This window comes from Pungitius pungitius, unplaced genomic scaffold (genome assembly GCF_949316345.1).
Source record: "Pungitius pungitius unplaced genomic scaffold, fPunPun2.1 scaffold_40, whole genome shotgun sequence".
Classification (NCBI taxonomy): domain Eukaryota; kingdom Metazoa; phylum Chordata; class Actinopteri; order Perciformes; family Gasterosteidae; genus Pungitius; species Pungitius pungitius.
Window position 1 is genome coordinate 209,713 of NW_026909868.1, and position 18,288 is coordinate 228,000.

Sequence of the window (18,288 nt, forward strand, 5' to 3'; positions counted from 1 at the left end):
GATGGCCATTGCAGTCCCCGCCACCTCAAATGGCCTGACGATGGTATGGACGTAAGCCACCTTTCATCTTCTTCCTATTGCATCTCTTCTACAATGTGAAATACTTTTTACAATTGTGTAGGTGTACAATCTGCGGCGCTGGGCGGCTTTCGGAGAGAGAAGTGAAAAAGCTTACGGCACCTGGGATTCCCAGGCGGTCTTCCATCCAGGTACTAACCAGGCCCTGCTCTGCTTAGCTTCCGAGATCAGACGAGATCGGGCGGAACCAGAGAGGTATGGCCGTAAGCTGCTTTTTATCTTTTTCCTAATCCTTTATAATGCGTCAAAAAATTATGTCACGCCTGCCGTTGGCATCTTTGTGTGGGTTAAATAAGGGTATGCAAAGAAGGCTGTGACATCCTATGCCGAAAATTGGATGGACTAGAGAAGACCCGCCCAGGAGTCCCAGCCAATCGGTGGATGGCCATTGCAGTCCCCGCCACCTCAAATGGCCTGACGATGGTATGGACATAAGCCACCTTTCATCTTCTTCCTATTGCATCTCTTCTACAATGTGAAATACTTTTTACAATTGTGTGGGTGTACAATCTGCGGCGCTGGGCGGCTTTCGGAGAGAGAAGTGAAAAAGCTTACGGCACCTGGGATTCCCAGGCGGTCTTCCATCCAGGTACTAACCAGGCCCTGCTCTGCTTAGCTTCCGAGATCAGACGAAATCGGGCGGAACTAGAGAGGTATGGCCGTACGCTGCTTTTTATCTTTTTCCTAATCCTTTAAAACGTGTCAAAGATAATCAGAAGAGTTTCTTTTTCTAAAATTGAAGCAGTTCTTAGGATTGGCAAGAGAGGTTCCTAAAACCTGAAGGTAACTTTACTTTTCTTCACTGGCAATTCTAACATGTTGGGTTAGCACCTGTATTTCAACGGCTAAATTACAAACAAAAGTATGCCAATTGTTAAATGTTGATCAACACTAATTTAGCAACCATGAAACGGAATCAATTTTGATGATATTGTCTAAGTTCCTTATATATCCAACGTTAAAACAACACTAAACATGCATCTCTTCGACAATGTGATGTACTTTTTGTAATTTGTAGGTGTACAATCTGCGGCGCTCGGCGGCTTTCAGAGAGAAGTGAAAAAGCTTACGGCACCTGGGATTCCCAGGCGGTCTTCCATCCAGGTACTAACCAGGCCCTGCTCTGCTTAGCTTCCGAGATCAGACGAGATCGGGCGGAACCAGAGAGGTATGGCCGTAAGCTGCTTTTTATCTTTTTCCTAATCCTTTATAATGCGTCAAAAAATTATGTCACGCCTGCCGTTGGCATCTTTGTGTGGGTTAAATAAGGGTATGCAAAGCAGGCTGTGACATCCTATGCCGAAAATTGGATGGACTAGAGAAGACCCGCCCAGGAGTCCCAGCCAATCGGTGGATGGCCATTGCAGTCCCCGCCACCTCAAATGGCCTGACGATGGTATGGACGTAAGCCACCTTTCATCTTCTTCCTATTGCATCTCTTCTACAATGTGAAATACTTTTTACAATTGTGTAGGTGTACAATCTGCGGCGCTGGGCGGCTTTCGGAGAGAGAAGTGAAAAAGCTTACGGCACCTGGGATTCCCAGGCGGTCTTCCATCCAGGTACTAACCAGGCCCTGCTCTGCTTAGCTTCCGAGATCAGACGAGATCGGGCGGAACCAGAGAGGTATGGCCGTAAGCTGCTTTTTATCTTTTTCCTAATCCTTTATAATGCGTCAAAAAATTATGTCACGCCTGCCGTTGGCATCTTTGTGTGGGTTAAATAAGGGTATGCAAAGAAGGCTGTGACATCCTATGCCGAAAATTGGATGGACTAGAGAAGACCCGCCCAGGAGTCCCAGCCAATCGGTGGATGGCCATTGCAGTCCCCGCCACCTCAAATGGCCTGACGATGGTATGGACATAAGCCACCTTTCATCTTCTTCCTATTGCATCTCTTCTACAATGTGAAATACTTTTTACAATTGTGTGGGTGTACAATCTGCGGCGCTGGGCGGCTTTCGGAGAGAGAAGTGAAAAAGCTTACGGCACCTGGGATTCCCAGGCGGTCTTCCATCCAGGTACTAACCAGGCCCTGCTCTGTTTAGCTTCCGAGATCAGACGAAATCGGGCGGAACTAGAGAGGTATGGCCGTACGCTGCTTTTTATCTTTTTCCTAATCCTTTAAAACGTGTCAAAGATAATCAGAAGAGTTTCTTTTTCTAAAATTGAAGCAGTTCTTAGGATTGGCAAGAGAGGTTCCTAAAACCTGAAGGTAACTTTACTTTTCTTCACTGGCAATTCTAACATGTTGGGTTAGCACCTGTATTTCAACGGCTAAATTACAAACAAAAGTATGCCAATTGTTAAATGTTGATCAACACTAATTTAGCAACCATGAACAGGAATCAATTTTGATGATATTGTCTAAGTTCCTTATATATCCAACGTTAAAAAAACACTAAACATGCATCTCTTCGACAATGTGATGTACTTTTTGTAATTTGTAGGTGTACAATCTGCGGCGCTCGGCGGCTTTCAGAGAGAAGTGAAAAAGCTTACGGCACCTGGGATTCCCAGGCGGTCTTCCATCCAGGTACTAACCAGGCCCTGCTCTGCTTAGCTTCCGAGATCAGACGAGATCGGGCGGAACCAGAGAGGTATGGCCGTAAGCTGCTTTTTATCTTTTTCCTAATCCTTTATAATGCGTCAAAAAATTATGTCACGCCTGCCGTTGGCATCTTTGTGTGGGTTAAATAAGGGTATGCAAAGAAGGCTGTGACATCCTATGCCGAAAATTGGATGGACTAGAGAAGACCCGCCCAGGAGTCCCAGCCAATCGGTGGATGGCCATTGCAGTCCCCGCCACCTCAAATGGCCTGACGATGGTATGGACATAAGCCACCTTTCATCTTCTTCCTATTGCATCTCTTCTACAATGTGAAATACTTTTTACAATTGTGTAGGTGTACAATCTGCGGCGCTGGGCGGCTTTCGGAGAGAGAAGTGAAAAAGCTTACGGCACCTGGGATTCCCAGGCGGTCTTCCATCCAGGTACTAACCAGGCCCTGCTCTGCTTAGCTTCCGAGATCAGACGAGATCGGGCGGAACCAGAGAGGTATGGCCGAAAGCTGCTTTTTATCTTTTTCCTAATCCTTTAGAACGTGTCAAAGATAATCAGAAAAGTTTCTTTTTCTAAAATTGAAGCAGTTCTTAGGATTGGCAAGAGAGGTTCCTAAAACCTGAAGGTAACTTTACTTTTCTTCACTGGCAATTCTAACATGTTGGGTTAGCACCTGTATTTCAACGGCTAAATTACAAACAAAAGTATGCCAATTGTTAAATGTTGATCAACACTAATTTAGCAACCATGAAACGGAATCAATTTTGATGATATTGTCTAAGTTCCTTATATATCCAACGTTAAAACAACACTAAACATGCATCTCTTCGACAATGTGATGTACTTTTTGTAATTTGTAGGTGTACAATCTGCGGCGCTCGGCGGCTTTCAGAGAGAAGTGAAAAAGCTTACGGCACCTGGGATTCCCAGGCGGTCTTCCATCCAGGTACTAACCAGGCCCTGCTCTGCTTAGCTTCCGAGATCAGACGAGATCGGGCGGAACCAGAGAGGTATGGCCGTAAGCTGCTTTTTATCTTTTTCCTAATCCTTTATAATGCGTCAAAAAATTATGTCACGCCTGCCGTTGGCATCTTTGTGTGGGTTAAATAAGGGTATGCAAAGCAGGCTGTGACATCCTATGCCGAAAATTGGATGGACTAGAGAAGACCCGCCCAGGAGTCCCAGCCAATCGGTGGATGGCCATTGCAGTCCCCGCCACCTCAAATGGCCTGACGATGGTATGGACGTAAGCCACCTTTCATCTTCTTCCTATTGCATCTCTTCTACAATGTGAAATACTTTTTACAATTGTGTAGGTGTACAATCTGCGGCGCTGGGCGGCTTTCGGAGAGAGAAGTGAAAAAGCTTACGGCACCTGGGATTCCCAGGCGGTCTTCCATCCAGGTACTAACCAGGCCCTGCTCTGCTTAGCTTCCGAGATCAGACGAGATCGGGCGGAACCAGAGAGGTATGGCCGTAAGCTGCTTTTTATCTTTTTCCTAATCCTTTATAATGCGTCAAAAAATTATGTCACGCCTGCCGTTGGCATCTTTGTGTGGGTTAAATAAGGGTATGCAAAGAAGGCTGTGACATCCTATGCCGAAAATTGGATGGACTAGAGAAGACCCGCCCAGGAGTCCCAGCCAATCGGTGGATGGCCATTGCAGTCCCCGCCACCTCAAATGGCCTGACGATGGTATGGACATAAGCCACCTTTCATCTTCTTCCTATTGCATCTCTTCTACAATGTGAAATACTTTTTACAATTGTGTGGGTGTACAATCTGCGGCGCTGGGCGGCTTTCGGAGAGAGAAGTGAAAAAGCTTACGGCACCTGGGATTCCCAGGCGGTCTTCCATCCAGGTACTAACCAGGCCCTGCTCTGCTTAGCTTCCGAGATCAGACGAAATCGGGCGGAACTAGAGAGGTATGGCCGTACGCTGCTTTTTATCTTTTTCCTAATCCTTTAAAACGTGTCAAAGATAATCAGAAGAGTTTCTTTTTCTAAAATTGAAGCAGTTCTTAGGATTGGCAAGAGAGGTTCCTAAAACCTGAAGGTAACTTTACTTTTCTTCACTGGCAATTCTAACATGTTGGGTTAGCACCTGTATTTCAACGGCTAAATTACAAACAAAAGTATGCCAATTGTTAAATGTTGATCAACACTAATTTAGCAACCATGAAACGGAATCAATTTTGATGATATTGTCTAAGTTCCTTATATATCCAACGTTAAAACAACACTAAACATGCATCTCTTCGACAACGTGATGTACTTTTTGTAATTTGTAGGTGTACAATCTGCGGCGCTCGGCGGCTTTCAGAGAGAAGTGAAAAAGCTTACGGCACCTGGGATTCCCAGGCGGTCTTCCATCCAGGTACTAACCAGGCCCTGCTCTGCTTAGCTTCCGAGATCAGACGAGATCGGGCGGAACCAGAGAGGTATGGCCGTAAGCTGCTTTTTATCTTTTTCCTAATCCTTTAAAACGTGTCAAAGATAATCAGAAGAGTTTCTTTTTCTAAAATTGAAGCAGTTCTTAGGATTGGCAAGAGAGGTTCCTAAAACCTGAAGGTAACTTTACTTTTCTTCACTGGCAATTCTAACATGTTGGGTTAGCACCTGTATTTCAACGGCTAAATTACAAACAAAAGTATGCCAATTGTTAAATGTTGATCAACACTAATTTAGCAACCATGAAACGGAATCAATTTTGATGATATTGTCTAAGTTCCTTATATATCCAACGTTAAAACAACACTAAACATGCATCTCTTCGACAACGTGATATACTTTTTGTAATTTGTAGGTGTACAATCTGCGGCGCTCGGCGGCTTTCAGAGAGAAGTGAAAAAGCTTACGGCACCTGGGATTCCCAGGCGGTCTTCCATCCAGGTACTAACCAGGCCCTGCTCTGCTTAGCTTCCGAGATCAGACGAGATCGGGCGGAACCAGAGAGGTATGGCCGTAAGCTGCTTTTTATCTTTTTCCTAATCCTTTATAATGCGTCAAAAAATTATGTCACGCCTGCCGTTGGCATCTTTGTGTGGGTTAAATAAGGGTATGCAAAGAAGGCTGTGACATCCTATGCCGAAAATTGGATGGACTAGAGAAGACCCGCCCAGGAGTCCCAGCCAATCGGTGGATGGCCATTGCAGTCCCCGCCACCTCAAATGGCCTGACGATGGTATGGACGTAAGCCACCTTTCATCTTCTTCCTATTGCATCTCTTCTACAATGTGAAATACTTTTTACAATTGTGTGGGTGTACAATCTGCGGCGCTGGGCGGCTTTCGGAGAGAGAAGTGAAAAAGCTTACGGCACCTGGGATTCCCAGGCGGTCTTCCATCCAGGTACTAACCAGGCCCTGCTCTGCTTAGCTTCCGAGATCAGACGAGATCGGGCGGAACCAGAGAGGTATGGCCGTAAGCTGCTTTTTATCTTTTTCCTAATCCTTTAGAACGTGTCAAAGATAATCAGAAAAGTTTCTTTTTCTAAAATTGAAGCAGTTCTTAGGATTGGCAAGAGAGGTTCCTAAAACCTGAAGGTAACTTTACTTTTCTTCACTGGCAATTCTAACATGTTGGGTTAGCACCTGTATTTCAACGGCTAAATTACAAACAAAAGTATGCCAATTGTTAAATGTTGATCAACACTAATTTAGCAACCATGAAACGGAATCAATTTTGATGATATTGTCTAAGTTCCTTATATATCCAACGTTAAAAAAACACTAAACATGCATCTCTTCGACAATGTGATGTACTTTTTGTAATTTGTAGGTGTACAATCTGCGGCGCTCGGCGGCTTTCAGAGAGAAGTGAAAAAGCTTACGGCACCTGGGATTCCCAGGCGGTCTTCCATCCAGGTACTAACCAGGCCCTGCTCTGCTTAGCTTCCGAGATCAGACGAGATCGGGCGGAACCAGAGAGGTATGGCCGTAAGCTGCTTTTTATCTTTTTCCTAATCCTTTATAATGCGTCAAAAAATTATGTCACGCCTGCCGTTGGCATCTTTGTGTGGGTTAAATAAGGGTATGCAAAGCAGGCTGTGACATCCTATGCCGAAAATTGGATGGACTAGAGAAGACCCGCCCAGGAGTCCCAGCCAATCGGTGGATGGCCATTGCAGTCCCCGCCACCTCAAATGGCCTGACGATGGTATGGACGTAAGCCACCTTTCATCTTCTTCCTATTGCATCTCTTCTACAATGTGAAATACTTTTTACAATTGTGTAGGTGTACAATCTGCGGCGCTGGGCGGCTTTCGGAGAGAGAAGTGAAAAAGCTTACGGCACCTGGGATTCCCAGGCGGTCTTCCATCCAGGTACTAACCAGGCCCTGCTCTGCTTAGCTACCGAGATCAGACGAGATCGGGCGGAACCAGAGAGGTATGGCCGTAAGCTGCTTTTTATCTTTTTCCTAATCCTTTAAAACGTGTCAAAGATAATCAGAAGAGTTTCTTTTTCTAAAATTGAAGCAGTTCTTAGGATTGGCAAGAGAGGTTCCTAAAACCTGAAGGTAACTTTACTTTTCTTCACTGGCAATTCTAACATGTTGGGTTAGCACCTGTATTTCAACGGCTAAATTACAAACAAAAGTATGCCAATTGTTAAATGTTGATCAACACTAATTTAGCAACCATGAAACGGAATCAATTTTGATGATATTGTCTAAGTTCCTTATATATCCAACGTTAAAACAACACTAAACATGCATCTCTTCGACAATGTGATGTACTTTTTGTAATTTGTAGGTGTACAATCTGCGGCGCTCGGCGGCTTTCAGAGAGAAGTGAAAAAGCTTACGGCACCTGGGATTCCCAGGCGGTCTTCCATCCAGGTACTAACCAGGCCCTGCTCTGCTTAGCTTCCGAGATCAGACGAGATCGGGCGGAACCAGAGAGGTATGGCCGTAAGCTGCTTTTTATCTTTTTCCTAATCCTTTAAAACGTGTCAAAGATAATCAGAAGAGTTTCTTTTTCTAAAATTGAAGCAGTTCTTAGGATTGGCAAGAGAGGTTCCTAAAACCTGAAGGTAACTTTACTTTTCTTCACTGGCAATTCTAACATGTTGGGTTAGCACCTGTATTTCAACGGCTAAATTACAAACAAAAGTATGCCAATTGTTAAATGTTGATCAACACTAATTTAGCAACCATGAAACGGAATCAATTTTGATGATATTGTCTAAGTTCCTTATATATCCAACGTTAAAACAACACTAAACATGCATCTCTTCGACAACGTGATATACTTTTTGTAATTTGTAGGTGTACAATCTGCGGCGCTCGGCGGCTTTCAGAGAGAAGTGAAAAAGCTTACGGCACCTGGGATTCCCAGGCGGTCTTCCATCCAGGTACTAACCAGGCCCTGCTCTGCTTAGCTTCCGAGATCAGACGAGATCGGGCGGAACCAGAGAGGTATGGCCGTAAGCTGCTTTTTATCTTTTTCCTAATCCTTTATAATGCGTCAAAAAATTATGTCACGCCTGCCGTTGGCATCTTTGTGTGGGTTAAATAAGGGTATGCAAAGAAGGCTGTGACATCCTATGCCGAAAATTGGATGGACTAGAGAAGACCCGCCCAGGAGTCCCAGCCAATCGGTGGATGGCCATTGCAGTCCCCGCCACCTCAAATGGCCTGACGATGGTATGGACGTAAGCCACCTTTCATCTTCTTCCTATTGCATCTCTTCTACAATGTGAAATACTTTTTACAATTGTGTGGGTGTACAATCTGCGGCGCTGGGCGGCTTTCGGAGAGAGAAGTGAAAAAGCTTACGGCACCTGGGATTCCCAGGCGGTCTTCCATCCAGGTACTAACCAGGCCCTGCTCTGCTTAGCTTCCGAGATCAGACGAGATCGGGCGGAACCAGAGAGGTATGGCCGTAAGCTGCTTTTTATCTTTTTCCTAATCCTTTAGAACGTGTCAAAGATAATCAGAAAAGTTTCTTTTTCTAAAATTGAAGCAGTTCTTAGGATTGGCAAGAGAGGTTCCTAAAACCTGAAGGTAACTTTACTTTTCTTCACTGGCAATTCTAACATGTTGGGTTAGCACCTGTATTTCAACGGCTAAATTACAAACAAAAGTATGCCAATTGTTAAATGTTGATCAACACTAATTTAGCAACCATGAAACGGAATCAATTTTGATGATATTGTCTAAGTTCCTTATATATCCAACGTTAAAAAAACACTAAACATGCATCTCTTCGACAATGTGATGTACTTTTTGTAATTTGTAGGTGTACAATCTGCGGCGCTCGGCGGCTTTCAGAGAGAAGTGAAAAAGCTTACGGCACCTGGGATTCCCAGGCGGTCTTCCATCCAGGTACTAACCAGGCCCTGCTCTGCTTAGCTTCCGAGATCAGACGAGATCGGGCGGAACCAGAGAGGTATGGCCGTAAGCTGCTTTTTATCTTTTTCCTAATCCTTTATAATGCGTCAAAAAATTATGTCACGCCTGCCGTTGGCATCTTTGTGTGGGTTAAATAAGGGTATGCAAAGCAGGCTGTGACATCCTATGCCGAAAATTGGATGGACTAGAGAAGACCCGCCCAGGAGTCCCAGCCAATCGGTGGATGGCCATTGCAGTCCCCGCCACCTCAAATGGCCTGACGATGGTATGGACGTAAGCCACCTTTCATCTTCTTCCTATTGCATCTCTTCTACAATGTGAAATACTTTTTACAATTGTGTAGGTGTACAATCTGCGGCGCTGGGCGGCTTTCGGAGAGAGAAGTGAAAAAGCTTACGGCACCTGGGATTCCCAGGCGGTCTTCCATCCAGGTACTAACCAGGCCCTGCTCTGCTTAGCTTCCGAGATCAGACGAGATCGGGCGGAACCAGAGAGGTATGGCCGTAAGCTGCTTTTTATCTTTTTCCTAATCCTTTATAATGCGTCAAAAAATTATGTCACGCCTGCCGTTGGCATCTTTGTGTGGGTTAAATAAGGGTATGCAAAGAAGGCTGTGACATCCTATGCCGAAAATTGGATGGACTAGAGAAGACCCGCCCAGGAGTCCCAGCCAATCGGTGGATGGCCATTGCAGTCCCCGCCACCTCAAATGGCCTGACGATGGTATGGACATAAGCCACCTTTCATCTTCTTCCTATTGCATCTCTTCTACAATGTGAAATACTTTTTACAATTGTGTGGGTGTACAATCTGCGGCGCTGGGCGGCTTTCGGAGAGAGAAGTGAAAAAGCTTACGGCACCTGGGATTCCCAGGCGGTCTTCCATCCAGGTACTAACCAGGCCCTGCTCTGCTTAGCTTCCGAGATCAGACGAAATCGGGCGGAACTAGAGAGGTATGGCCGTACGCTGCTTTTTATCTTTTTCCTAATCCTTTAAAACGTGTCAAAGATAATCAGAAGAGTTTCTTTTTCTAAAATTGAAGCAGTTCTTAGGATTGGCAAGAGAGGTTCCTAAAACCTGAAGGTAACTTTACTTTTCTTCACTGGCAATTCTAACATGTTGGGTTAGCACCTGTATTTCAACGGCTAAATTACAAACAAAAGTATGCCAATTGTTAAATGTTGATCAACACTAATTTAGCAACCATGAAACGGAATCAATTTTGATGATATTGTCTAAGTTCCTTATATATCCAACGTTAAAACAACACTAAACATGCATCTCTTCGACAATGTGATGTACTTTTTGTAATTTGTAGGTGTACAATCTGCGGCGCTCGGCGGCTTTCAGAGAGAAGTGAAAAAGCTTACGGCACCTGGGATTCCCAGGCGGTCTTCCATCCAGGTACTAACCAGGCCCTGCTCTGCTTAGCTTCCGAGATCAGACGAGATCGGGCGGAACCAGAGAGGTATGGCCGTAAGCTGCTTTTTATCTTTTTCCTAATCCTTTATAATGCGTCAAAAAATTATGTCACGCCTGCCGTTGGCATCTTTGTGTGGGTTAAATAAGGGTATGCAAAGCAGGCTGTGACATCCTATGCCGAAAATTGGATGGACTAGAGAAGACCCGCCCAGGAGTCCCAGCCAATCGGTGGATGGCCATTGCAGTCCCCGCCACCTCAAATGGCCTGACGATGGTATGGACGTAAGCCACCTTTCATCTTCTTCCTATTGCATCTCTTCTACAATGTGAAATACTTTTTACAATTGTGTAGGTGTACAATCTGCGGCGCTGGGCGGCTTTCGGAGAGAGAAGTGAAAAAGCTTACGGCACCTGGGATTCCCAGGCGGTCTTCCATCCAGGTACTAACCAGGCCCTGCTCTGCTTAGCTTCCGAGATCAGACGAGATCGGGCGGAACCAGAGAGGTATGGCCGTAAGCTGCTTCTTATCTTTTTCCTAATCCTTTATAATGCGTCAAAAAATTATGTCACGCCTGCCGTTGGCATCTTTGTGTGGGTTAAATAAGGGTATGCAAAGAAGGCTGTGACATCCTATGCCGAAAATTGGATGGACTAGAGAAGACCCGCCCAGGAGTCCCAGCCAATCGGTGGATGGCCATTGCAGTCCCCGCCACCTCAAATGGCCTGACGATGGTATGGACATAAGCCACCTTTCATCTTCTTCCTATTGCATCTCTTCTACAATGTGAAATACTTTTTACAATTGTGTGGGTGTACAATCTGCGGCGCTGGGCGGCTTTCGGAGAGAGAAGTGAAAAAGCTTACGGCACCTGGGATTCCCAGGCGGTCTTCCATCCAGGTACTAACCAGGCCCTGCTCTGCTTAGCTTCCGAGATCAGACGAAATCGGGCGGAACTAGAGAGGTATGGCCGTACGCTGCTTTTTATCTTTTTCCTAATCCTTTAAAACGTGTCAAAGATAATCAGAAGAGTTTCTTTTTCTAAAATTGAAGCAGTTCTTAGGATTGGCAAGAGAGGTTCCTAAAACCTGAAGGTAACTTTACTTTTCTTCACTGGCAATTCTAACATGTTGGGTTAGCACCTGTATTTCAACGGCTAAATTACAAACAAAAGTATGCCAATTGTTAAATGTTGATCAACACTAATTTAGCAACCATGAAACGGAATCAATTTTGATGATATTGTCTAAGTTCCTTATATATCCAACGTTAAAACAACACTAAACATGCATCTCTTCGACAATGTGATGTACTTTTTGTAATTTGTAGGTGTACAATCTGCGGCGCTCGGCGGCTTTCAGAGAGAAGTGAAAAAGCTTACGGCACCTGGGATTCCCAGGCGGTCTTCCATCCAGGTACTAACCAGGCCCTGCTCTGCTTAGCTTCCGAGATCAGACGAGATCGGGCGGAACCAGAGAGGTATGGCCGTAAGCTGCTTTTTATCTTTTTCCTAATCCTTTATAATGCGTCAAAAAATTATGTCACGCCTGCCGTTGGCATCTTTGTGTGGGTTAAATAAGGGTATGCAAAGCAGGCTGTGACATCCTATGCCGAAAATTGGATGGACTAGAGAAGACCCGCCCAGGAGTCCCAGCCAATCGGTGGATGGCCATTGCAGTCCCCGCCACCTCAAATGGCCTGACGATGGTATGGACGTAAGCCACCTTTCATCTTCTTCCTATTGCATCTCTTCTACAATGTGAAATACTTTTTACAATTGTGTAGGTGTACAATCTGCGGCGCTGGGCGGCTTTCGGAGAGAGAAGTGAAAAAGCTTACGGCACCTGGGATTCCCAGGCGGTCTTCCATCCAGGTACTAACCAGGCCCTGCTCTGCTTAGCTTCCGAGATCAGACGAGATCGGGCGGAACCAGAGAGGTATGGCCGTAAGCTGCTTTTTATCTTTTTCCTAATCCTTTATAATGCGTCAAAAAATTATGTCACGCCTGCCGTTGGCATCTTTGTGTGGGTTAAATAAGGGTATGCAAAGAAGGCTGTGACATCCTATGCCGAAAATTGGATGGACTAGAGAAGACCCGCCCAGGAGTCCCAGCCAATCGGTGGATGGCCATTGCAGTCCCCGCCACCTCAAATGGCCTGACGATGGTATGGACATAAGCCACCTTTCATCTTCTTCCTATTGCATCTCTTCTACAATGTGAAATACTTTTTACAATTGTGTGGGTGTACAATCTGCGGCGCTGGGCGGCTTTCGGAGAGAGAAGTGAAAAAGCTTACGGCACCTGGGATTCCCAGGCGGTCTTCCATCCAGGTACTAACCAGGCCCTGCTCTGCTTAGCTTCCGAGATCAGACGAAATCGGGCGGAACTAGAGAGGTATGGCCGTACGCTGCTTTTTATCTTTTTCCTAATCCTTTAAAACGTGTCAAAGATAATCAGAAGAGTTTCTTTTTCTAAAATTGAAGCAGTTCTTAGGATTGGCAAGAGAGGTTCCTAAAACCTGAAGGTAACTTTACTTTTCTTCACTGGCAATTCTAACATGTTGGGTTAGCACCTGTATTTCAACGGCTAAATTACAAACAAAAGTATGCCAATTGTTAAATGTTGATCAACACTAATTTAGCAACCATGAAACGGAATCAATTTTGATGATATTGTCTAAGTTCCTTATATATCCAACGTTAAAACAACACTAAACATGCATCTCTTCGACAATGTGATGTACTTTTTGTAATTTGTAGGTGTACAATCTGCGGCGCTCGGCGGCTTTCAGAGAGAAGTGAAAAAGCTTACGGCACCTGGGATTCCCAGGCGGTCTTCCATCCAGGTACTAACCAGGCCCTGCTCTGCTTAGCTTCCGAGATCAGACGAGATCGGGCGGAACCAGAGAGGTATGGCCGTAAGCTGCTTTTTATCTTTTTCCTAATCCTTTATAATGCGTCAAAAAATTATGTCACGCCTGCCGTTGGCATCTTTGTGTGGGTTAAATAAGGGTATGCAAAGCAGGCTGTGACATCCTATGCCGAAAATTGGATGGACTAGAGAAGACCCGCCCAGGAGTCCCAGCCAATCGGTGGATGGCCATTGCAGTCCCCGCCACCTCAAATGGCCTGACGATGGTATGGACGTAAGCCACCTTTCATCTTCTTCCTATTGCATCTCTTCTACAATGTGAAATACTTTTTACAATTGTGTAGGTGTACAATCTGCGGCGCTGGGCGGCTTTCGGAGAGAGAAGTGAAAAAGCTTACGGCACCTGGGATTCCCAGGCGGTCTTCCATCCAGGTACTAACCAGGCCCTGCTCTGCTTAGCTTCCGAGATCAGACGAGATCGGGCGGAACCAGAGAGGTATGGCCGTAAGCTGCTTCTTATCTTTTTCCTAATCCTTTATAATGCGTCAAAAAATTATGTCACGCCTGCCGTTGGCATCTTTGTGTGGGTTAAATAAGGGTATGCAAAGAAGGCTGTGACATCCTATGCCGAAAATTGGATGGACTAGAGAAGACCCGCCCAGGAGTCCCAGCCAATCGGTGGATGGCCATTGCAGTCCCCGCCACCTCAAATGGCCTGACGATGGTATGGACATAAGCCACCTTTCATCTTCTTCCTATTGCATCTCTTCTACAATGTGAAATACTTTTTACAATTGTGTGGGTGTACAATCTGCGGCGCTGGGCGGCTTTCGGAGAGAGAAGTGAAAAAGCTTACGGCACCTGGGATTCCCAGGCGGTCTTCCATCCAGGTACTAACCAGGCCCTGCTCTGCTTAGCTTCCGAGATCAGACGAAATCGGGCGGAACTAGAGAGGTATGGCCGTACGCTGCTTTTTATCTTTTTCCTAATCCTTTAAAACGTGTCAAAGATAATCAGAAGAGTTTCTTTTTCTAAAATTGAAGCAGTTCTTAGGATTGGCAAGAGAGGTTCCTAAAACCTGAAGGTAACTTTACTTTTCTTCACTGGCAATTCTAACATGTTGGGTTAGCACCTGTATTTCAACGGCTAAATTACAAACAAAAGTATGCCAATTGTTAAATGTTGATCAACACTAATTTAGCAACCATGAAACGGAATCAATTTTGATGATATTGTCTAAGTTCCTTATATATCCAACGTTAAAACAACACTAAACATGCATCTCTTCGACAATGTGATGTACTTTTTGTAATTTGTAGGTGTACAATCTGCGGCGCTCGGCGGCTTTCAGAGAGAAGTGAAAAAGCTTACGGCACCTGGGATTCCCAGGCGGTCTTCCATCCAGGTACTAACCAGGCCCTGCTCTGCTTAGCTTCCGAGATCAGACGAGATCGGGCGGAACCAGAGAGGTATGGCCGTAAGCTGCTTTTTATCTTTTTCCTAATCCTTTATAATGCGTCAAAAAATTATGTCACGCCTGCCGTTGGCATCTTTGTGTGGGTTAAATAAGGGTATGCAAAGCAGGCTGTGACATCCTATGCCGAAAATTGGATGGACTAGAGAAGACCCGCCCAGGAGTCCCAGCCAATCGGTGGATGGCCATTGCAGTCCCCGCCACCTCAAATGGCCTGACGATGGTATGGACGTAAGCCACCTTTCATCTTCTTCCTATTGCATCTCTTCTACAATGTGAAATACTTTTTACAATTGTGTAGGTGTACAATCTGCGGCGCTGGGCGGCTTTCGGAGAGAGAAGTGAAAAAGCTTACGGCACCTGGGATTCCCAGGCGGTCTTCCATCCAGGTACTAACCAGGCCCTGCTCTGCTTAGCTTCCGAGATCAGACGAGATCGGGCGGAACCAGAGAGGTATGGCCGTAAGCTGCTTTTTATCTTTTTCCTAATCCTTTATAATGCGTCAAAAAATTATGTCACGCCTGCCGTTGGCATCTTTGTGTGGGTTAAATAAGGGTATGCAAAGAAGGCTGTGACATCCTATGCCGAAAATTGGATGGACTAGAGAAGACCCGCCCAGGAGTCCCAGCCAATCGGTGGATGGCCATTGCAGTCCCCGCCACCTCAAATGGCCTGACGATGGTATGGACATAAGCCACCTTTCATCTTCTTCCTATTGCATCTCTTCTACAATGTGAAATACTTTTTACAATTGTGTGGGTGTACAATCTGCGGCGCTGGGCGGCTTTCGGAGAGAGAAGTGAAAAAGCTTACGGCACCTGGGATTCCCAGGCGGTCTTCCATCCAGGTACTAACCAGGCCCTGCTCTGCTTAGCTTCCGAGATCAGACGAAATCGGGCGGAACTAGAGAGGTATGGCCGTACGCTGCTTTTTATCTTTTTCCTAATCCTTTAAAACGTGTCAAAGATAATCAGAAGAGTTTCTTTTTCTAAAATTGAAGCAGTTCTTAGGATTGGCAAGAGAGGTTCCTAAAACCTGAAGGTAACTTTACTTTTCTTCACTGGCAATTCTAACATGTTGGGTTAGCACCTGTATTTCAACGGCTAAATTACAAACAAAAGTATGCCAATTGTTAAATGTTGATCAACACTAATTTAGCAACCATGAAACGGAATCAATTTTGATGATATTGTCTAAGTTCCTTATATATCCAACGTTAAAAAAACACTAAACATGCATCTCTTCGACAATGTGATGTACTTTTTGTAATTTGTAGGTGTACAATCTGCGGCGCTCGGCGGCTTTCAGAGAGAAGTGAAAAAGCTTACGGCACCTGGGATTCCCAGGCGGTCTTCCATCCAGGTACTAACCAGGCCCTGCTCTGCTTAGCTTCCGAGATCAGACGAGATCGGGCGGAACCAGAGAGGTATGGCCGTAAGCTGCTTTTTATCTTTTTCCTAATCCTTTATAATGCGTCAAAAAATTATGTCACGCCTGCCGTTGGCATCTTTGTGTGGGTTAAATAAGGGTATGCAAAGCAGGCTGTGACATCCTATGCCGAAAATTGGATGGACTAGAGAAGACCCGCCCAGGAGTCCCAGCCAATCGGTGGATGGCCATTGCAGTCCCCGCCACCTCAAATGGCCTGACGATGGTATGGACGTAAGCCACCTTTCATCTTCTTCCTATTGCATCTCTTCTACAATGTGAAATACTTTTTACAATTGTGTAGGTGTACAATCTGCGGCGCTGGGCGGCTTTCGGAGAGAGAAGTGAAAAAGCTTACGGCACCTGGGATTCCCAGGCGGTCTTCCATCCAGGTACTAACCAGGCCCAGCTCTGCTTAGCTTCCGAGATCAGACGAGATCGGGCGGAACCAGAGAGGTATGGCCGTAAGCTGCTTTTTATCTTTTTCCTAATCCTTTATAATGCGTCAAAAAATTATGTCACGCCTGCCGTTGGCATCTTTGTGTGGGTTAAATAAGGGTATGCAAAGAAGGCTGTGACATCCTATGCCGAAAATTGGATGGACTAGAGAAGACCCGCCCAGGAGTCCCAGCCAATCGGTGGATGGCCATTGCAGTCCCCGCCACCTCAAATGGCCTGACGATGGTATGGACATAAGCCACCTTTCATCTTCTTCCTATTGCATCTCTTCTACAATGTGAAATACTTTTTACAATTGTGTGGGTGTACAATCTGCGGCGCTGGGCGGCTTTCGGAGAGAGAAGTGAAAAAGCTTACGGCACCTGGGATTCCCAGGCGGTCTTCCATCCAGGTACTAACCAGGCCCTGCTCTGCTTAGCTTCCGAGATCAGACGAAATCGGGCGGAACTAGAGAGGTATGGCCGTACGCTGCTTTTTATCTTTTTCCTAATCCTTTAAAACGTGTCAAAGATAATCAGAAGAGTTTCTTTTTCTAAAATTGAAGCAGTTCTTAGGATTGGCAAGAGAGGTTCCTAAAACCTGAAGGTAACTTTACTTTTCTTCACTGGCAATTCTAACATGTTGGGTTAGCACCTGTATTTCAACGGCTAAATTACAAACAAAAGTATGCCAATTGTTAAATGTTGATCAACACTAATTTAGCAACCATGAAACGGAATCAATTTTGATGATATTGTCTAAGTTCCTTATATATCCAACGTTAAAACAACACTAAACATGCATCTCTTCGACAATGTGATGTACTTTTTGTAATTTGTAGGTGTACAATCTGCGGCGCTCGGCGGCTTTCAGAGAGAAGTGAAAAAGCTTACGGCACCTGGGATTCCCAGGCGGTCTTCCATCCAGGTACTAACCAGGCCCTGCTCTGCTTAGCTTCCGAGATCAGACGAGATCGGGCGGAACCAGAGAGGTATGGCCGTAAGCTGCTTTTTATCTTTTTCCTAATCCTTTAAAACGTGTCAAAGATAATCAGAAGAGTTTCTTTTTCTAAAATTGAAGCAGTTCTTAGGATTGGCAAGAGAGGTTCCTAAAACCTGAAGGTAACTTTACTTTTCTTCACTGGCAATTCTAACATGTTGGGTTAGCACCTGTATTTCAACGGCTAAATTACAAACAAAAGTATGCCAATTGTTAAATGTTGATCAACACTAATTTAGCAACCATGAAACGGAATCAATTTTGATGATATTGTCTAAGTTCCTTATATATCCAACGTTAAAACAACACTAAACATGCATCTCTTCGACAACGTGATATACTTTTTGTAATTTGTAGGTGTACAATCTGCGGCGCTCGGCGTCTTTCAGAGAGAAGTGAAAAAGCTTACGGCACCTGGGATTCCCAGGCGGTCTTCCATCCAGGTACTAACCAGGCCCTGCTCTGCTTAGCTTCCGAGATCAGACGAGATCGGGCGGAACCAGAGAGGTATGGCCGTAAGCTGCTTTTTATCTTTTTCCTAATCCTTTATAATGCGTCAAAAAATTATGTCACGCCTGCCGTTGGCATCTTTGTGTGGGTTAAATAAGGGTATGCAAAGAAGGCTGTGACATCCTATGCCGAAAATTGGATGGACTAGAGAAGA

General features: G+C 45.2%; 37 non-coding genes and 1 pseudogene across 37 annotated transcripts; all 38 read right to left on the bottom strand.

Annotated features, from left to right (window-relative positions):
- Positions 1-168: 168 nt before the first annotated feature.
- On the bottom strand, positions 169-287 carry LOC134117209 (5S ribosomal RNA). The gene has a single exon (XR_009948772.1). It is a non-coding gene; the product is annotated as a 5S ribosomal RNA (ribosomal RNA).
- Positions 288-626: 339 nt separating this feature from the next.
- Positions 627-745, bottom strand: LOC134117386 (5S ribosomal RNA). Its single transcript, XR_009948950.1, has one exon. It is a non-coding gene; the product is annotated as a 5S ribosomal RNA (ribosomal RNA).
- Positions 746-1,141: 396 nt separating this feature from the next.
- LOC134117210 (5S ribosomal RNA) lies at positions 1,142-1,260 on the bottom strand. Its single transcript, XR_009948773.1, has one exon. It is a non-coding gene; the product is annotated as a 5S ribosomal RNA (ribosomal RNA).
- A 339-nt stretch (positions 1,261-1,599) lies between these two features.
- On the bottom strand, positions 1,600-1,718 carry LOC134117212 (5S ribosomal RNA). Its single transcript, XR_009948775.1, has one exon. It is a non-coding gene; the product is annotated as a 5S ribosomal RNA (ribosomal RNA).
- Positions 1,719-2,057: 339 nt separating this feature from the next.
- LOC134117405 (5S ribosomal RNA) lies at positions 2,058-2,176 on the bottom strand (annotated as a pseudogene).
- A 396-nt stretch (positions 2,177-2,572) lies between these two features.
- On the bottom strand, positions 2,573-2,691 carry LOC134117213 (5S ribosomal RNA). The gene has a single exon (XR_009948776.1). It is a non-coding gene; the product is annotated as a 5S ribosomal RNA (ribosomal RNA).
- Positions 2,692-3,030: 339 nt separating this feature from the next.
- Positions 3,031-3,149, bottom strand: LOC134117274 (5S ribosomal RNA). The gene has a single exon (XR_009948837.1). It is a non-coding gene; the product is annotated as a 5S ribosomal RNA (ribosomal RNA).
- Positions 3,150-3,545: 396 nt separating this feature from the next.
- LOC134117214 (5S ribosomal RNA) lies at positions 3,546-3,664 on the bottom strand. The gene has a single exon (XR_009948777.1). It is a non-coding gene; the product is annotated as a 5S ribosomal RNA (ribosomal RNA).
- Positions 3,665-4,003: 339 nt separating this feature from the next.
- On the bottom strand, positions 4,004-4,122 carry LOC134117215 (5S ribosomal RNA). The gene has a single exon (XR_009948778.1). It is a non-coding gene; the product is annotated as a 5S ribosomal RNA (ribosomal RNA).
- A 339-nt stretch (positions 4,123-4,461) lies between these two features.
- On the bottom strand, positions 4,462-4,580 carry LOC134117387 (5S ribosomal RNA). The gene has a single exon (XR_009948951.1). It is a non-coding gene; the product is annotated as a 5S ribosomal RNA (ribosomal RNA).
- A 396-nt stretch (positions 4,581-4,976) lies between these two features.
- Positions 4,977-5,095, bottom strand: LOC134117216 (5S ribosomal RNA). Its single transcript, XR_009948779.1, has one exon. It is a non-coding gene; the product is annotated as a 5S ribosomal RNA (ribosomal RNA).
- A 396-nt stretch (positions 5,096-5,491) lies between these two features.
- On the bottom strand, positions 5,492-5,610 carry LOC134117218 (5S ribosomal RNA). The gene has a single exon (XR_009948781.1). It is a non-coding gene; the product is annotated as a 5S ribosomal RNA (ribosomal RNA).
- A 339-nt stretch (positions 5,611-5,949) lies between these two features.
- On the bottom strand, positions 5,950-6,068 carry LOC134117219 (5S ribosomal RNA). Its single transcript, XR_009948782.1, has one exon. It is a non-coding gene; the product is annotated as a 5S ribosomal RNA (ribosomal RNA).
- A 396-nt stretch (positions 6,069-6,464) lies between these two features.
- On the bottom strand, positions 6,465-6,583 carry LOC134117220 (5S ribosomal RNA). The gene has a single exon (XR_009948783.1). It is a non-coding gene; the product is annotated as a 5S ribosomal RNA (ribosomal RNA).
- A 339-nt stretch (positions 6,584-6,922) lies between these two features.
- On the bottom strand, positions 6,923-7,041 carry LOC134117252 (5S ribosomal RNA). Its single transcript, XR_009948815.1, has one exon. It is a non-coding gene; the product is annotated as a 5S ribosomal RNA (ribosomal RNA).
- A 396-nt stretch (positions 7,042-7,437) lies between these two features.
- LOC134117221 (5S ribosomal RNA) lies at positions 7,438-7,556 on the bottom strand. Its single transcript, XR_009948784.1, has one exon. It is a non-coding gene; the product is annotated as a 5S ribosomal RNA (ribosomal RNA).
- Positions 7,557-7,952: 396 nt separating this feature from the next.
- LOC134117222 (5S ribosomal RNA) lies at positions 7,953-8,071 on the bottom strand. The gene has a single exon (XR_009948785.1). It is a non-coding gene; the product is annotated as a 5S ribosomal RNA (ribosomal RNA).
- Positions 8,072-8,410: 339 nt separating this feature from the next.
- LOC134117223 (5S ribosomal RNA) lies at positions 8,411-8,529 on the bottom strand. Its single transcript, XR_009948786.1, has one exon. It is a non-coding gene; the product is annotated as a 5S ribosomal RNA (ribosomal RNA).
- Positions 8,530-8,925: 396 nt separating this feature from the next.
- LOC134117224 (5S ribosomal RNA) lies at positions 8,926-9,044 on the bottom strand. Its single transcript, XR_009948787.1, has one exon. It is a non-coding gene; the product is annotated as a 5S ribosomal RNA (ribosomal RNA).
- Positions 9,045-9,383: 339 nt separating this feature from the next.
- LOC134117225 (5S ribosomal RNA) lies at positions 9,384-9,502 on the bottom strand. The gene has a single exon (XR_009948788.1). It is a non-coding gene; the product is annotated as a 5S ribosomal RNA (ribosomal RNA).
- Positions 9,503-9,841: 339 nt separating this feature from the next.
- LOC134117388 (5S ribosomal RNA) lies at positions 9,842-9,960 on the bottom strand. The gene has a single exon (XR_009948952.1). It is a non-coding gene; the product is annotated as a 5S ribosomal RNA (ribosomal RNA).
- A 396-nt stretch (positions 9,961-10,356) lies between these two features.
- On the bottom strand, positions 10,357-10,475 carry LOC134117226 (5S ribosomal RNA). The gene has a single exon (XR_009948789.1). It is a non-coding gene; the product is annotated as a 5S ribosomal RNA (ribosomal RNA).
- A 339-nt stretch (positions 10,476-10,814) lies between these two features.
- LOC134117227 (5S ribosomal RNA) lies at positions 10,815-10,933 on the bottom strand. The gene has a single exon (XR_009948790.1). It is a non-coding gene; the product is annotated as a 5S ribosomal RNA (ribosomal RNA).
- A 339-nt stretch (positions 10,934-11,272) lies between these two features.
- Positions 11,273-11,391, bottom strand: LOC134117389 (5S ribosomal RNA). The gene has a single exon (XR_009948953.1). It is a non-coding gene; the product is annotated as a 5S ribosomal RNA (ribosomal RNA).
- Positions 11,392-11,787: 396 nt separating this feature from the next.
- On the bottom strand, positions 11,788-11,906 carry LOC134117229 (5S ribosomal RNA). Its single transcript, XR_009948792.1, has one exon. It is a non-coding gene; the product is annotated as a 5S ribosomal RNA (ribosomal RNA).
- A 339-nt stretch (positions 11,907-12,245) lies between these two features.
- LOC134117230 (5S ribosomal RNA) lies at positions 12,246-12,364 on the bottom strand. Its single transcript, XR_009948793.1, has one exon. It is a non-coding gene; the product is annotated as a 5S ribosomal RNA (ribosomal RNA).
- Positions 12,365-12,703: 339 nt separating this feature from the next.
- LOC134117390 (5S ribosomal RNA) lies at positions 12,704-12,822 on the bottom strand. Its single transcript, XR_009948954.1, has one exon. It is a non-coding gene; the product is annotated as a 5S ribosomal RNA (ribosomal RNA).
- Positions 12,823-13,218: 396 nt separating this feature from the next.
- LOC134117231 (5S ribosomal RNA) lies at positions 13,219-13,337 on the bottom strand. Its single transcript, XR_009948794.1, has one exon. It is a non-coding gene; the product is annotated as a 5S ribosomal RNA (ribosomal RNA).
- A 339-nt stretch (positions 13,338-13,676) lies between these two features.
- Positions 13,677-13,795, bottom strand: LOC134117232 (5S ribosomal RNA). The gene has a single exon (XR_009948795.1). It is a non-coding gene; the product is annotated as a 5S ribosomal RNA (ribosomal RNA).
- Positions 13,796-14,134: 339 nt separating this feature from the next.
- Positions 14,135-14,253, bottom strand: LOC134117391 (5S ribosomal RNA). Its single transcript, XR_009948955.1, has one exon. It is a non-coding gene; the product is annotated as a 5S ribosomal RNA (ribosomal RNA).
- Positions 14,254-14,649: 396 nt separating this feature from the next.
- On the bottom strand, positions 14,650-14,768 carry LOC134117233 (5S ribosomal RNA). Its single transcript, XR_009948796.1, has one exon. It is a non-coding gene; the product is annotated as a 5S ribosomal RNA (ribosomal RNA).
- A 339-nt stretch (positions 14,769-15,107) lies between these two features.
- LOC134117234 (5S ribosomal RNA) lies at positions 15,108-15,226 on the bottom strand. Its single transcript, XR_009948797.1, has one exon. It is a non-coding gene; the product is annotated as a 5S ribosomal RNA (ribosomal RNA).
- A 339-nt stretch (positions 15,227-15,565) lies between these two features.
- On the bottom strand, positions 15,566-15,684 carry LOC134117392 (5S ribosomal RNA). Its single transcript, XR_009948956.1, has one exon. It is a non-coding gene; the product is annotated as a 5S ribosomal RNA (ribosomal RNA).
- Positions 15,685-16,080: 396 nt separating this feature from the next.
- Positions 16,081-16,199, bottom strand: LOC134117235 (5S ribosomal RNA). The gene has a single exon (XR_009948798.1). It is a non-coding gene; the product is annotated as a 5S ribosomal RNA (ribosomal RNA).
- A 339-nt stretch (positions 16,200-16,538) lies between these two features.
- On the bottom strand, positions 16,539-16,657 carry LOC134117139 (5S ribosomal RNA). The gene has a single exon (XR_009948702.1). It is a non-coding gene; the product is annotated as a 5S ribosomal RNA (ribosomal RNA).
- A 339-nt stretch (positions 16,658-16,996) lies between these two features.
- On the bottom strand, positions 16,997-17,115 carry LOC134117394 (5S ribosomal RNA). The gene has a single exon (XR_009948958.1). It is a non-coding gene; the product is annotated as a 5S ribosomal RNA (ribosomal RNA).
- Positions 17,116-17,511: 396 nt separating this feature from the next.
- On the bottom strand, positions 17,512-17,630 carry LOC134117236 (5S ribosomal RNA). The gene has a single exon (XR_009948799.1). It is a non-coding gene; the product is annotated as a 5S ribosomal RNA (ribosomal RNA).
- A 396-nt stretch (positions 17,631-18,026) lies between these two features.
- Positions 18,027-18,145, bottom strand: LOC134117237 (5S ribosomal RNA). Its single transcript, XR_009948800.1, has one exon. It is a non-coding gene; the product is annotated as a 5S ribosomal RNA (ribosomal RNA).
- Positions 18,146-18,288: the final 143 nt, after the last annotated feature.